General features: G+C 45.4%; 1 pseudogene; it reads right to left on the reverse strand.

Moving 5' to 3' along the window:
- Positions 1–2288: 2288 nt before the first annotated feature.
- On the reverse strand, positions 2289–6006 carry LOC133969891 (uncharacterized; annotated as a pseudogene).
- Between the last annotated feature and the right edge of the window lie 9790 nt (positions 6007–15796).

Raw genomic sequence — 15796 nt, forward strand, 5'->3', positions numbered from 1 at the left:
ATCGAGAACATGGTAAAATCGTCTATTAAGGGGACAGGCATAAAAGACCATCCTTCGCATCAGACAATCTACAAAGGTTCTGTGGCAAGACTAGCACACAGGATCCTAAATGACCCCTCGCCTAGAAAGTGTAAGACCATCCTCCTTAAGCTCTCATGCAAGATTTTTTCCCCCATCTTTTATGTGTAATATCCTTTTAGTGTTTCATCTTCTTAAGTGTTTTAGGGCAGGTGCAATAGTTACCCTCACTTTTATTCTGCATTATTATTGTGAGTCATACATAATATGTACTTTTTTTTGTTCTTTGTTACACAATGTACTGTTCTGCAGCTGCTGTAGAACTTTGGCCAAAGAGAAACTTCCCCATGGGTACAATATAATATATTGGATTTGATTTGAGCTAGTGGCCACAACTTATTAAGTTGTGGGCCACGAGAGTTGAATCTGTTCTTTACTTACAAGACCTGGTGAACTGAAGTGAAACATTTCAATTAATCACATTATGTAGCCTCTTTAATGAGCTTTAGTTTGAAACAAACTGTCTGCACTGACTCTGATTGATGCCACCCTGTTGCCACCAATTATGAGTCAATGAAACATAGTAAAGGAAGCGTGACTGTTTACATTGGCACTTGGTCAAAGGCTGGCCTGGCACATCTGGAAACAAGGGGACATTGAGATGGGTGTCTCAGGGGTGGGGATTGACTTAACCAACCAGACATTGTTTTATACTTTCCTTATCCTCATAAATAAGTATGAACAGGAAGTGTCGCGACCACGCTGAGGCCACCACTTCCCGGCCAACGCGCTCACTAAGAGGCACTCGCGTGGGACTCAACGCGAAGGAAGTTGGAGTGGCGCTGGGGAATTCTTGCTTATTATGTTGCAGGATACAGCTACAAGCCGGCTGTGAAAAATGTAGGTTATTCCAGTGAAATTGTAACCAGAGGGACTACTTAGAGAATGTGCCGTGACGTTAGAACTTTAGGTTACTTTCGTAACCCCGGTACTCTGAGTAGCATGAGTGAGATGTCTCACAATGGGATACGCCCCTCGCGCGTAGTCACATAAGCACTTATTCCAATTCACCAGCCCTGATAGGCTGGCAGTCGTGACGTCCACGTCAAGGTGCCGCACCTTAAATACGGTGGACGCCGCGTCACACGTCATTCAAAACAAGCACACCTCTTCTCGCTTCACCCCAGTAGCAAGAAGGGCGGTCTGGTGAGACATCTCACTCATTCTCCGCCTCTTTCTTAGCATTCGTCTCGATGTCTCACTATGGGATATGGAGACTCCCGTATTGCCAGACAAGCTTATCTCTGTGACTGACCGCCAGCCCCCCCCTCACTTAAAAGTGAGATCCACATTGGAGCCCACGCTCAAGACAGCGTGGGTCAGGCCAGGGGACGTGACATCCAACCTGTAGTACCTCGCAAATGTGAGGGGAGAAGACCAGCTAGACTCCCTTGAACAGGGCCCAAGAGGTCGCAAGACCTCTAGTAGAATGTGCCCGTAAACCAGTCGGAACCTGAAGGCCTGAGCTGGAGTAGGCCAATGCAATGGCATCCACTATCCAGTGAGAGAGTCTTTGTTTGGTGACAGGTTTGCCCCAGTGGGGCTTAGCCCAGGACACAAACAACTGATCCCCTTTTCTAAAGCTCCTTGTCCTTTCCACATATGTGTGTAAGGCACGGACAGGGCACAGCATGTGTAACCGCTGCTGTTCTGCAGAACCATATGGAGGTGGCTGAAAAGCTGACATTTCCACTGGGGAGCATGGTTTAACAACCTTTGGAACAAATGCAGGATTCGGTCTCAGCGTCACCCCAAGGTTCCCCAGGGTGAACCGCATACATGCTGGATGTACAGATAAAGCGTGAATATCACTTACACGTTTAGCTGTAGCCAAAGCCAATAACAGAGCCACCATCAAGGATAACGTTTTTATGTCCACGTTATCCAATGGTTCAAAAGGATGACTAGAGAGGGCTCCAAGCACCACTGCTAGATCCCATGATGGTGACATAGTCTTAGAGATGGGCAGCAACCTCCGTTCACCCTTCATAAAACGACAAACCAGGGGGTGTTGGCCCACTGGTTTTCCATCAAATCCAACATGGCAAGCAGAAATAGCTGAATAACTGTACCAACTGGACATTGAAAAGGGATTTCCTGTGCCTTAGCACACCAATCCTCAAACAACCTCCACTTACAGTCATAAAGAGACCTAGTGGATGATGCTCTGGCATTCTGAATTGTGTTAACAATATTCTGTGATAATCCAGTCAGGCCCAGATTAAACCACTCACGGGCCAAGCCCACAGGGCGAGGCGCTCCTGATGAGGGTGAAATATCTGTCCGCGCGCCTGGGAGAGCAGGTCCCTGTGCAGCGGAAGAGGCCATGGGTGACCGTGGAGGAGCTGTCTCACTTCCGCCAGCAAGTGCATGGACGGCCAGTGAGGAGCGATCAAAATTAGTGACAGACGATTCTCCCGCACCCTGAGCAGTGAATCAGAGCCAGAGGTGGAAAAGCGTAAAGCGGGACGCGCGGCCAGTTCGTGAGCGAACGCATCCAGCCCCAGCGGTGCGCTCTGGTCGTGCAGGGAGAAGAACAGTGGGCACTGTGTGTTCCCCCTCGACGCAAACAGATCCACTGTTGTGCGGCCAAAATGTGACTAAATCTGAGCTACTACAGCCGGGTGAAGTTTCCACTCCGCGTAGAGAGGATTTCCCCTGGACAAAAGGTCCGCACCCACATTCTGAATTCCGGGAACGTGGGTCGCTCTCACTGAGAGGAGATGCTCCTTGCCCCATAATATCAGTCTGCGTGCAAGAGTGTGTAACTGTAGAGAACGTAGACCCCCCTGACGATTGATATATGCCACCGTGGTCGTAATGTCCGTCCTCACTAACACATGATGTCCCCGGAGGAACGGCAGAAAATGTTTCAGCGTCAGAAACACTGCCATCAACTCCAGATAATTTTTATGTGGGCATGTTTGAGATCCGTGCTCCACATCCCATTCGCGGATCTGCCCTCGAACACACCGCCCCAGCCTGACAGGCTGGCGTCCATTGTGACCACTTTTCTGGCAGATATTGCGCCCATGCGCACCCCCGCTGTCAACATAGACGGGCGTTGCCATGGTAGCAGCGTGAGGGCGCAGGACGCGCAAGCCGTTACACTGCGGCGTCTGTGGCACACAGGATCCAGTCTGAGAGAAGCCACCAAGCGCTGAAAATCTCTCATGTACAGCCTGCCCAGCCTCACCACCAATACTGTTGAGGCCATCAGTCCAAATAACCTGAGGCACAGTCCGTACGTGACCTGACGTGTTATGGCAAAATGAGAGAGAGTGGACGTGAAAGTGTGCACTCTCTCGGCTGATAGGCGAGCTGTGTAGGTCAGTGAATTTTAACGTGAGACCCAGAAAGGCAATTTCCTGTCTTGGCGTTAACACACTCTTTTCCCTGTTCACCACAAAACTGAGATCGGCCAGGTATGTCAGTACAATGCTCGTGTGCGCCGCAGCCTCCTGCTCTGAGCGCGCCAGCAGCAGCCAGTCGTCCAGATAAGTGGCCACGCGTATACCCCGCTCCCTGAGGGGAGCTATAGCGGCGTCGACACATTTCACAAACACCCTCGGGCTCAGTGACAGGCCAAATTGGAGAACAAGGTACTCCTACACTGTGTCCTGAAAAGCGAACCTCAGATATTTCCTGTGCGGAGGATAAATGGGAATGTGAAAATACGCGTCTTTCAGATCGATTGATGTGAACCAGTCCCCCGGTCGGATCAAATGTATCAGCGTTGAGTGGGTCAGCATGCGAAACTTGTATCTCCTGAGATACGAGTTCAAAATGCGAAGGTCCAGGATGGGACGTAATGAGGTCCCCCCTTTCTTTGGGACCAGGAAATACCTCGAATAGAAACCCTCCAGTCCCTGCCTGTGTGGCACTATTCCTATGGCTCTTTTGTTTAATAGAGCTGAAATTTCTTACCTTAACACCCGGGCCGACTCTCCCTGCGCACGGGAAGCGATGAGGCCGGGAAAACGGGGGGCATTGTGGCGAATTGAAGCCTGTAGCCTTTGGCCAGTGTTCTCAATACCCATTCTGACGCTGTGCATGCTTTCCAACTCTCTAGCCTCAAAGTTAGGGGGAGAGTGAAGCTCTGTCTGACACAGATGATCTTTGGGGGCTGCGCACTTCCGAGTATCACTGCGCATGCGCGGTCTGATAGGCACGGGACGGAACGGGATGTTTCACCACAGGTGGGACGCTGCTTCCCCCTTGTGGTGTTATGGGGAACAACAGTGTGCTCTGCACCTCTGTGTTTTGTTGGTTTTGTTTTTGTGATTTTGCAACCCTGCGCCCTCGGCTGTGAGCCTGGATACGTCAGTGGAAAACTTTTTATTAACACAAACTCTGTGTGCGTGCTTGTGAGACATTGATGTGGCGTTGAACAATCCCACATCTGAAACATGTCTCTTCGCCTCTTTACTGGGACGCACGAACTGAGCTCTGGGCCCACGCGTCGCTGATAGGGATTGGTGGCACTGGGTAATTTCTCCCCTAACACACGGGATAGCTGGGCTGCCAGTGAACAGGGAACGGGTGGCAGCTCCGCTCGCGGTGGGGTTGACCGCTAAGTCGCCTTCTTCTTCCGCCTGGCTGCTGGCTGGTCTACGGGCCCGGTTGAGCAGCCTGGGTTGACGGGGAATAAAAGGGCTTTCTCGGCCAAGCGGGCTTCGTTTCCGGGGGGCCGTTGGTGTTCGCACCCGGTTGAGCCCTGGGGCGCTTCGGGATGCGGAAAGCAGGAGCGGCGCTCCTAGAGGCAACCTGAGCGAAAGTCTGCCTGGGGGGCGGAGGCGCCGTGGCAGGTGTTTTCCTCGGAGGGCAGAGCTGTAGCGCCTCATCCTCCTTCTTCTTCGCCTCACAGCGCTTTTGCATTGAGGCGAGGGCGGAGCCGAAGACACCCTCGGGGACAATAGGCATGTCCAGGATGTCCTCCTTTTCTCTATCGGACAGATTGGTGAGATTCAGCCATCTCGTCCTCTCTTGTAACACCAACATCGACATGCACTTCCCTGCCGCCTGTACATACTGCATCGTTGGACGCGTGGGCAGATATCCGCGATTGTGGTGATCTCGTCCCACGCGGAACTTTCGGGCATGTCGGCAATGTCGTCAAAAAGCTCCGCTTGGTAAGCTGACAACATGGAGGTGACATTGAGAGCCCTCACCGTCAAAGCCGCTGCTTTATAAGCTCGCTCAGTCATGGCAGATTGGAAGCGATCGGCTTTCGTGGGAAGTGTGGGGGCCCTGGATGAGGCAGCTGACAGCCGTGGATGAAGGTGTGCTGCCACCAGGGGCTCCATGGGAGGCATGCGGGCCATGGCATGCTTATCCATCCCCTCAATATCCAAGGAAGACGCACCTTGAATGGTGGTTTTGCTGGAGTAAGGGTTCTGCTTCCATGAGGCGGTAACTTCCTCCAGGAGTTCCAGGAACACCGGGAGAAGTTGTCTCGCAGCCCTCTTTGCTTGGGGTAATTTCTTCCCCTCGTAGCGGGACCTTGGGGCCTCCGCCACGACCGCAGGCCATGGAATCTTAAGTCTCTCTGCGGCGCGTTTACACACATCGGTCCATATCGCCACTGGGCTGGGGCGTAATTGTCCCAACCGAGCCCTTTGCAGGGCTTGGAGAGCTGAGAGGCTGTGAAGGTGGGACAAAACAGGATTCATAATCCTCGTTGTCACCGTCTGACACCAGACAATCCCCGCCATCGGACTCATCCTCCTCCTCATAATCCAACATGAGGGGTGGCTCCGTTAGTGGGTCAAGCAAATCCAGCGTGGAGCCCAAGCGCCGAATCTCTGATTCAGGAGCGTCCTCCTCGTCCACACCGGGTTGGGGTTCCTGGGTAGTGGCACTGGAAAGGATCGGGTCGGCGGAGACTCTTCGCTGTGAAGCGGGCGCAGTCGGCGCACGAGCTTGCATTGCTGACAGCGGCGCTTTTTTTCCGTTGACGAAAACGATGACGAAATATATTCGTTAACGACCCTTTTTCCATGACGAAGACGAGTCCAAGACGTAACGAAAACGGGTCTTTGAAAATAAAAACTATGACTAAATCTATTTTTAACTTTGGTTGACGAGACGAGACGAAAATGTTGGTGGTTGACTAAGTCACGAAGTATCAGGAGCGAGCGAGTGAGTCTGTGTTTGTGTGTGTGTGTGTGTGCCTGTGCGCCCCCAGATAGCGCACCGGTCCGTAGCTCCGCCCCCCGACTCGCGCACTCGCTCAGGGAGACACAGTGAAAGCAGAGTGCGTTCACGTGGAGCAGCCGATCAACTATCTTAACTATAGAAACAGTGAAAACACAGAGTTTCTCTGGTCTCAGATGATCAGAGATCAGCGCCTCAGCTTCTTGATCAGAGCAGAAGCTGCAGTTGGTTTCTACCGAGCTGCAGTTTCTGTGTCCGCCTCCAGTCTGACCTGCTCTCATTTTTTGTTATTCACATTTAAAACTAAATATATATTTTTAAGCTATTAGGCTGCAGCTATATGTTTTTATAGAAAAGGAGTTTAATTTGGCTATTAAATGTGACTAAAACTAGACTAAATTGGAATTCGTTTTCGTCGACTAAAACTAGACTAAAATGTAATTTGTTTTAGTCGCCTAAAACTAGATGGATAAAAATGACTAAATATGACTAAAACTAAAATGCAATTTCATCAAAAGACTAAGACTATGACTAAATCAAAAATAGCTGCCAAAATTAACACTGGTGTCCATGCTCGATATTTTATTTCCACAGGTGCACAGGCGATGGGCATCGCCTGGTTGCGAAGTGGAAGGAAGCTTTGCAGCTTGATCCATTTAGCTTGGTGTGCTAAAGGGGAGCGAATTATCTGGAATGATAGTCGCTGTTAGCTAGCTCCGGTGGCAGGCAGTGTGGTAACCGCAGGCTCCCGGTGCCGTTTAGCTATTCAAATAGAAGCAACTACCTATGGTGAAGGCAGTCGGATCGGCGTTTATTCCACTAGTGTCCGGCGATGGAGATGTTAGCTCCGGTCTGTGGACAGCAGCTAGTTAGCATCAACGGCAATTAGAAAAATGCTTGTTCGTGAAGCAAAAGAGGTGTTTGAATGACGTGTGACACCGCGTCCACCATATTTAAGGTGCGGCACCTTGACGCGTCATCACGACTGCCAGCCTATCAGGGCTGGCGAATTGGAATAAGTGCTTCTGTGAATACGCGCGAGGGGCGTATCCCATAGTGAGACATCGAAACGAATGCTAAGAAAGAGAACTAGGGGTGTGTGATATATATCGTCTACGATAATATCTTAAGTGTTACGTTATCAAGTATTACCGATAATGATCATAATGCGCCACGCTTTCATGCTCTGCATGTCAATATATTTGGCTGCTTTAGATCATAAATGAAAGTAATTCAGATCATTGACAGAGCCACGCAGCAACGTGGGCTCTGTCAAACCTTGATCCGCCTCCTCCGATTAAATTCTACTGTGGAAACTTCTAGTGATCACGTTTGTCCCGAGTTAAATTCATCACTATGAGCGGTTGATTATATTAAAGAATTATGAAGATTATTTATGATCCCAGAGCCTGATGGAAGTAATAGCGCACACACTGAATCCGCTGATCTTAGTTTGTATCTCTCTCTCCCAGCTGAAGTGATCGGGCACATGTATAAACTCATTCTGGGTAAAAACAACAGAATTAAAAAACTTGAAGGAGGTTGCGGGAAATGCTCCATTTGGTTTGACGAAGTTGGCGCAGCGCACAGCACGAATGATGGAGACACAAAGGAGCAGCAAATTACTGTCAGAGGCCCTAAAAACTGTGAAAAAATTACTTTTCACGGTCCAGACATGTGTGAAAAGACCCAAATTAACACTGTATGTGGACTTAGTGGAGCTGTGCATGGCTGCCTGGTGTCAGCCACGGACTTACTGGCGCTGTGACCCGGCTGGATTTAAGGTGAGAGTTCTGAAGAGCTGTTGATGATTTTAGGTGCATGATGTGGTCCTGAGGGTCTGAAGACATGTGTTAAGCTGGTGCTGCCTATATGCAGTGTGACACCAGAGGATGTGAACTCAGCGAAAAAGCCATGAATTCTTTACCAGAGGCCACCCAGCACAAAATCCCACTTTAGGAGCTGCATGTCGTCTACGAAGAGTCAGGGGACTTTGATCAGGCCGCCCTTGCTATGGAGCATCTCAGGTGAGACTGCTCTACTGATGCTATACCTGGAGTTCACCTGTTTGTCCACATATTTTAATTTTCCTGCCCACATGTGCCATTTCATAAAGCCAACGGTGTCTATTTGGCCTCAAAACTCAAAATTAAAGGTTGATGAGACATCGTTTTATCATCGTGAGATTTTGCACACTTATTTTATAGTTACAGTTATACATATTCATTTGGTACCAACCTCACAATTCAGCTAACTAGAACCAATATATTAAAAAACTCCTGTATACCACCTACCATTTCCCTCCGGAACCCCTTTGAGGTAGTTGTTTGCATAGTTATAAATAGTTATTTTTCTCTTTGTATAATCTGATTGTGTGTTTTGTATTATATTGTTGTTTTTTTGCCTTGTGTTGTATATGTGCTAATTCTATGCATCCCCTGCTGCATAACCAAATGCCCCTTCAGGTTTTTCTATAACCACGTCTAGAGGTAGTGGGCAGAGGAAGATGATGATGATGACTTTGACTACTTTGTTCGTTGTGTGGAGCCCCGTCTCAGGCTGTGAGTACACCATATGGTTCCGTGATTTCTGTCCTTGTAATCAGTGTTTTGTGTTTGTTCATTCCTATCTGATGTAAACGTGATCCATGTTGTGACAGCCTCCTGCAGCACCGTCCAGCTTCAGTCCCTCCTCACTGCCAGACTACTGCCCCTCTGCTCCTATGGGGACACTGAGATCCAGGTCACAGCAAATAATTTCTCCCAGATACTCTCCCATATCGCGTTTCTTTCAGTTGTATTAGTATTTCTTTGCTGTAGCTCATCAACATGTTTATCTTCCACTAACACTTCCAATTCCATGGCATTAAATTTAGCTTAGCGCTTCTGTTCACTCTGCTCTCTGTATTGCTCCATGGCGGAAACCAGTAACGTACGCAAAACACTCATTTAAATACTAATCCCTGTACCATGTTTGCATCTGTTATCATTACGTGATTATTTTTAGTAGATCACAAGCAAAACACCCACCACCCAAAGGTATAATCTATTATTATGCACATGCAATTTAGCACTCATTATTATTTATCAATATTACAAAGCTGTACTGTATATATACGATGGTGGGCAAGTTCTTGTTGTGCAGCTGTCCTAACCTCTGAATTATGTGTTTAGTTCCACAGAGAGCACAAATAAAATAGCTACAATTAACACATTTTTTTTTCTGTTTGATGTGCTCAATAGAAGGTAGCAGCTTAATTAAAATATGGCCAAACAAGGTCACTTTACCTAGTTTTAATTCTGTTTTAAGAAGGAGTGAGATGAGGATGAAACATCATCCCAAATCCTGCAACATTACAATAATTATAGACCAAAAGTTGGTCTGCCTGTTATCAGATCTGAATGTATGCTCAGGTAATTGTGCAGAAAAGTTTAATCAGGATGCTCTACAGCATTTTGAGTTATGAGGAAATATGTAATATGCCATGCCCGATGGATACAGCAACTAAGATTTCGGTTAAATTCATGGGAACCTGGAGTGGTCATAAAGGAAACAATTTATATTGAAGCCACATTTTACTGCATTTGAACGCTTGAAATTATATTGTTACATTGTTCCAACTTGAAAAAAGAAATTCGCTCACCGTTCGAGAAGCATCAGTAAATGACAGAAAATATGTGGATTAACCAACCTTTGCCATATACTGACAGATTTCTTTATTTCCTGTGTTGAATGTGTGTGCCAGGCGTTGGTTTTCCTGACGATGTGGTGATTGAGAAGAAAAACAAGGGCGACTCATTTGTCGAAACCTCAGGAGCGGGTGTCAGACTGTCCTTTTGTTGTCTATACTGACACCATTGATATGGGGCTTAGTCATTGCTTTTGCCAGACTAAACCTAAATACAGCTTAGAGAAACTTAGTAGCCACTGAGTTGGAATGCCTGTCTGTGGTGTGTGTGAAAGTGGAGGACCTTTCTGGATTATTGACTTTTTCTGTGCGGTGACCGATAATGCTTCTCTTTGGTGGGTGTTTAAGACCACCAAATCCAGTGGTCCATTTGGCTTATCAGGTGGGCCCTAAGCCTTAAGGAGTTCACTTTCTATGTCAAGTACAGTAAAGGAAAGTAACCTCAGCAATTAATGTTCTAATGCCCCTTGGAGATGCTTTGGATAGATTGGATTTTTTTTTTTTTGGTCTTGGTGGGTGGAACTGTTCCCCTCGATAAATGCCATTGCAGAACCACAAAATGTGTCTCTCCGGTCCTCGAAACCATGTGCCGAACCTGGAAGGTGGGTCACAAATTGACATGAGCCCATCACCCCCAGATTAACCTCACAGAAGCAGTTGGGGGGCAGGGGCTCAAGTGAGAAAAAGATACCTTCTCATACCTGACCTCAACATGTCTGATTTACTTAACAATTTCTTTGTTAAGTACAAAGTGGCGCCGTACAACCGGGTGCCTGTCGTAGCAGCTCCTGGTATTACTGTCGGTTTTTTGTGTTTTAATAACGTTTGCTATTTGTTTTTTATATTTATTTTTGCACTACTCTGTGCATCTTCGTTCTGCACAATGACGAGATGCTTTTGAAATTTATTGGACACTTTTTATAACTTTTAACCGCACTTCGGTCTCTTCGGATCACTGGGAGAATGCCTGCAACACACGCCGGCATTGTTTACACCCGCGACCAGCTGATCGCCCTGAGGCTCTTGGCCGGAGAGAGACCCACCATCCCGGAGGAACTAAAGAGGAGACGGCGGGGCTGCAGAGCGGGGCTTAAACGGAGGATGGAGAAGAGGAAGTTTAAGCCCTTCATCCCTGCAGTCATCACTGGAAACGTGAGGTCGCTGGCAAATAAAGTGGACGAACTGGAAGCGCTCATCAGGACACAGAGGGAGTACAGGGAGTCCAGTATTGTGTGTCTCACGGAAACGTGGCTGCACGAGCAGATACCGGACTCCAACGTCACCATTCCTGGCTTCCAGACGGTTCGAGCCGACAGAGACACTCGCCGTGCTCGTGAACAACAGGTGGTGTCACCCCGGGCACGTCACCGTTAAACAGCGTGTCTGCAGCCCGGACATCGAGATCGTCGCCGTCGGACTTCGTCCATATTATTTGCCGAGGGAGTTTACCAGTGTTTTCGCCATCAATGTCTACATTCCTCCATCTGGGAACGCAGAAGCAGCGTGTGACGTCATCCACACTGTGACTGCAGGATTACAGACACAACACGCCGGGGCCTTCATCATCATCACAGGTGACTTTAATCATGCTTCCCTCTCATCCACACTCCCAACCTTCTTCCAGTTTGTCAAATGTGCCACCCGTGACAATAAGACTTTGGACCTGCTGTATGCAAATGTTAAGGATGCATACAGCTCCACTGCCCTGCCACCACTGGGCAGGTCAGACCACAACCTAGTCCTGCTCTCACCATCATACAAGCCTGTGATTCAGCAGCACCCAGTCACAGTGAGGACAGTGAGGAAATGGTCTCATGAGGCCATGAAAACACTGCGTGGGGCACTGGAGGCCACAGACTGGGATGCTCTGTATGAGCCACATGGTGAGGACATTGATGGCCTGACTGACTGTGTCTCTGAGTACATTGGGTTCTGCATCGATAACACCATCCCCACTAAAGAGGTCCGCTGTTACCCAAATAACAAGCCTTGGGTTACAAGCGACCTGAAAGCCTTTCTCAACGAGAAGAAGAGGGCCTTTAGATCACGGGACAGAGCAGAACTCAAACGGGTTCAAAGGGAGCTCAACCGCAGCATCATGGAGAGCAAGGACAACTTCAGAAGAAAACTGGAGCACAAACTAGAGGAAAACAACACCAGGGACGTCTGGAGTGGTATGAAGGAGATCACTGGTTTCAAGAGGAGAGATGGGGGAGCAGCTGGGGATGAACGACGTGCGAACGAGCTGAACACGTTCTTCAATAGGTTCAACTCCAACCCCCCCACCCCCAGCGGACCCTCCACTGACTCCACTGACTCTACGACTGCCTCTACTGCATCTCTGAGCAACAACCCCCCACCTCAGTCTACATATTCTTACACTCTAATAGTATATCATATTATCTATTGTATCGCCAAATACTTATATTTATACCCGTACTATATATCATATATTATATCATACTCTTTATATATTATATATAACATTACCATCATATCATCAGTACTTACCATCATCTGCCACTGCACCTTATCTACCCATTTATCTTGTGTTCTGTTTTTATTGTTTCTACCGCAATATTTTTTATTTTATTTTATTTTATTTTATTTTATTTTACTTTACTTTACGTTACGTTACGTTATGTTAAGTTATGTTATGTTATGTTATGTTATGTTATGTTATGTTATGTTATGTATCTATCTATCTATCTATCTATCTATCTATCTATCTATCTATCTATCTATCTATCTATCTTTTATTAACCTCATACTCACGCAATTGTTAAATACCCAACAGTTCACACAGAGACCATGGTCTTCTTGAGTATTCACAGATGAAACACCAATGCAATTCGATTTATTTCAATGTATCACATCCACAATTTCCTATAATACTGCACATGGCTGCTTTTTGCATTAGTTAATATCAGTTAAAAAAGTCTGTCAGACAGATATTAAGTGTGCCCACTTTTTTCAATTCCTAAATCCGACTACAACAGTAAGTGTATGACAGTGGTCATAGCCCCCCCCCTGGCCCCCCTTAGCAGTGCCACTGCACCCGAGTCTCATAACTCTGCAGGTCAACAAGTGACTCTACTCTACTGTTGTTTTCTAATCATCACACTTAGCACTGATATTTATAAAAACATGCTGAACTCATATTTATGTTTCTGGATAAACGGGGTGTCTGCAACAAAGAAGTTAAAACTCTGCACTGCGCCTTAACCCTGATGTCCTGACTGTGAGCGTCACATTATGTCTTGTTGTTGTGTAGCAGCGTTTAACATATGTCTCATAAGCTCTCGAGCTGATCAAGCAAACACAAAGTAGACGTCAGTCCTGTACGTGTCCTAATAACTTGTGATCAGTGATGATTTTTATTGTTAAATTGAGAGCAGGTCAGAGGTGCTGTGAGGAGGAGAGAGACTCGGACAGAGACTCTGACACAGGTCTGCCAGACCTTTAATGAGCATCTGTTCTGAAGCAGCTTGTGTAATTATTCAGAGTCTGCATTGTGATGCATCTAATAATCAAACAATTTCCTCAGCTCTAGTGCTCACAAATGTGCCTGAGATGTGGAGGGAGGGTAGAGACTAAATCTAATCTCCCGACCTGATATTTAGATTGTTTATTTAATCAATATATTTGTTGACAGGGAAGCTGTGCACATTCAGGAATATAATAGTAAAAATAAATAAAAAAGTACTCTAGAAAAGGGGCAATTTCTCTTGAGTAAGAAGAGGGTCTGGTGCTCAAGCCCACTTTGATATATATATATGTGCACGTATATGCATGTAGCCTTTCAAATATGCACAACACAGCGGTTGTGCATATTTGAAAGCACAACCGCTGTGAACAAAGTTCTTTGTTCACAACAGCATCAAATCCTCTGCATTTTTTAAGCGGGAGTTGGAGCAGACAGGTGCCTCAGACAGAGACAGGAAGCTATGTATTCATTACCATTATCTTGCATTATTGTTAAAGTAAAGATCAGATGTCCCTTAAATTAACAATGTTAAACAAGCATATTTTTGTATATTCTGTATATTCTGTATATTTATTAAATTTATTCTGTGTAGAATATTACAGTATGTTATTTTACAGTTATTCTATTTCCTTAATTATTTATAAAAGGCCTGCCTGAGTGCAGTGTGCAGTGTACCGTGCTGGAGTTTCCTGTGTCCTGCTGACCTGCCCTCCATTTAACTCATAAACACCAACACTCATCACAAGCTATCAGGACATGATCAGTACATGAAGTTTACTTTGTGTTTGTTTGTTTTGCTCCAGAGTTTGTGAGGCTGCATTTAACCATTTTGTGACAGGAGGATCTAGATTCATGATCTGACACTATCCATAATGACTAAAAACATGATCTTAAGTTTTCTATCTAAATCATAACCATCCCAATAAAAAAAGGAACAAATTAACGTTAACTAGTTCATTTATGGAGCCGTGAATTTACACAAAGCTGTACAAAGATATGTTAATTCAAAGTTCATAGGAGCTTGACTCAGTATGCAGAATCCCAAAATTGACAATCTGTTGATGATGTTGTCGTGAACGCAATCTAGTCATGATCGACATCACTTGTATCAATTGATTTTCATGTGACATTTGTAATGAATTGCACTGAGATTTGTTTTATATAACATTTATTTATAACTCTCATCCATTGAGGTACAGCTTGTTTAGCTTGTTATTTTCTTTCTTTCATTAAGCACCTCACCCAAACTTTTAATTATCTTATAAATCTGGACCCGTTTCCCCCCTAACCCATTGACTTTCATCTTGTTCAATGCTGTTTAAAATTGCTTTTGTGAATGTTTTGGCACTACTACACAGCCCTAAATAACAGTTAAAAAAAATTATGATACAACCAAGGGTCCCCAAACTTTAGTAAGACATTGTATTTTTCTCTAACATGGTTACCAGCCATTAAGGGTACCAGCCCGAGGATGGAGTAGATGCAGCATATATGTCTCGTGACTGTATGCAGAAGGTGTATCATTGTACAGGTACAATAATCAAGAGTTCTTTCATGTAATATTGGTTTATGTCATTCATTAATCCACCAATAAACATGCATAGCCATAAACAACTATTGAATCAAAACATATGTTTGCAACTTGAGCATTTCCTAATCTACACAAAAACTAACAAACTACATTAAACTGTACTAATACAAGCTTATGAAGTGTCTTACACACCATGCCACTAGAAGGAAACTGATACTCAAGAACCTGTATTCATTTCATCAGGGCTGAAAAAAATTTCTATCTATGATAGATAAATAAATACACTAGTAGCATATCAGTGAACAGCTTTAAGCAACCCGTGTGTCTACACTCATATTGACATGGCTGTGAGCCCAAATAAAGTTAAAATAAAATTTCTTAAAGTGGATGTTTCCTTAAAAAATTACACAAAATCAGTATTTTGTTATATATATATAGTGTATGTGTGTTTGTAGGCGTACGGCTGTTTTAGATTTGTGTATTATCAGAATCAGCTTTATTGGCCATATATGTGTACACATACAAGGGAAAAAAAGGGGGAAATAATGCAATGGTTTATGCAGAGTGCAAAAATGTTTAGATAAATATGGAAAGATGTCACAGGATACTTTATACACATGAGGTATTATGAAGGAATACTGTATGGCTATTTTTACTTAACAAATGTTTATGTTAGTGAATAATCAATATTCACAAACCTTTTATAGAAGACAAGGAAACAAACTATATAGCCAGTATATGTATAAGATAATTTATGTTTTAGTTTTATTAGATTATACATATACACCCACACAATGTTGGCTAAAGTATACTGTATATAAAAAAAAAGGAGGGGCTCTCTGGCTCTGAAGGAGGG

This window comes from Platichthys flesus, chromosome 15 (assembly GCF_949316205.1).
Source record: "Platichthys flesus chromosome 15, fPlaFle2.1, whole genome shotgun sequence".
In the NCBI taxonomy this organism is placed as follows: Eukaryota; Metazoa; Chordata; class Actinopteri; order Pleuronectiformes; family Pleuronectidae; genus Platichthys; species Platichthys flesus.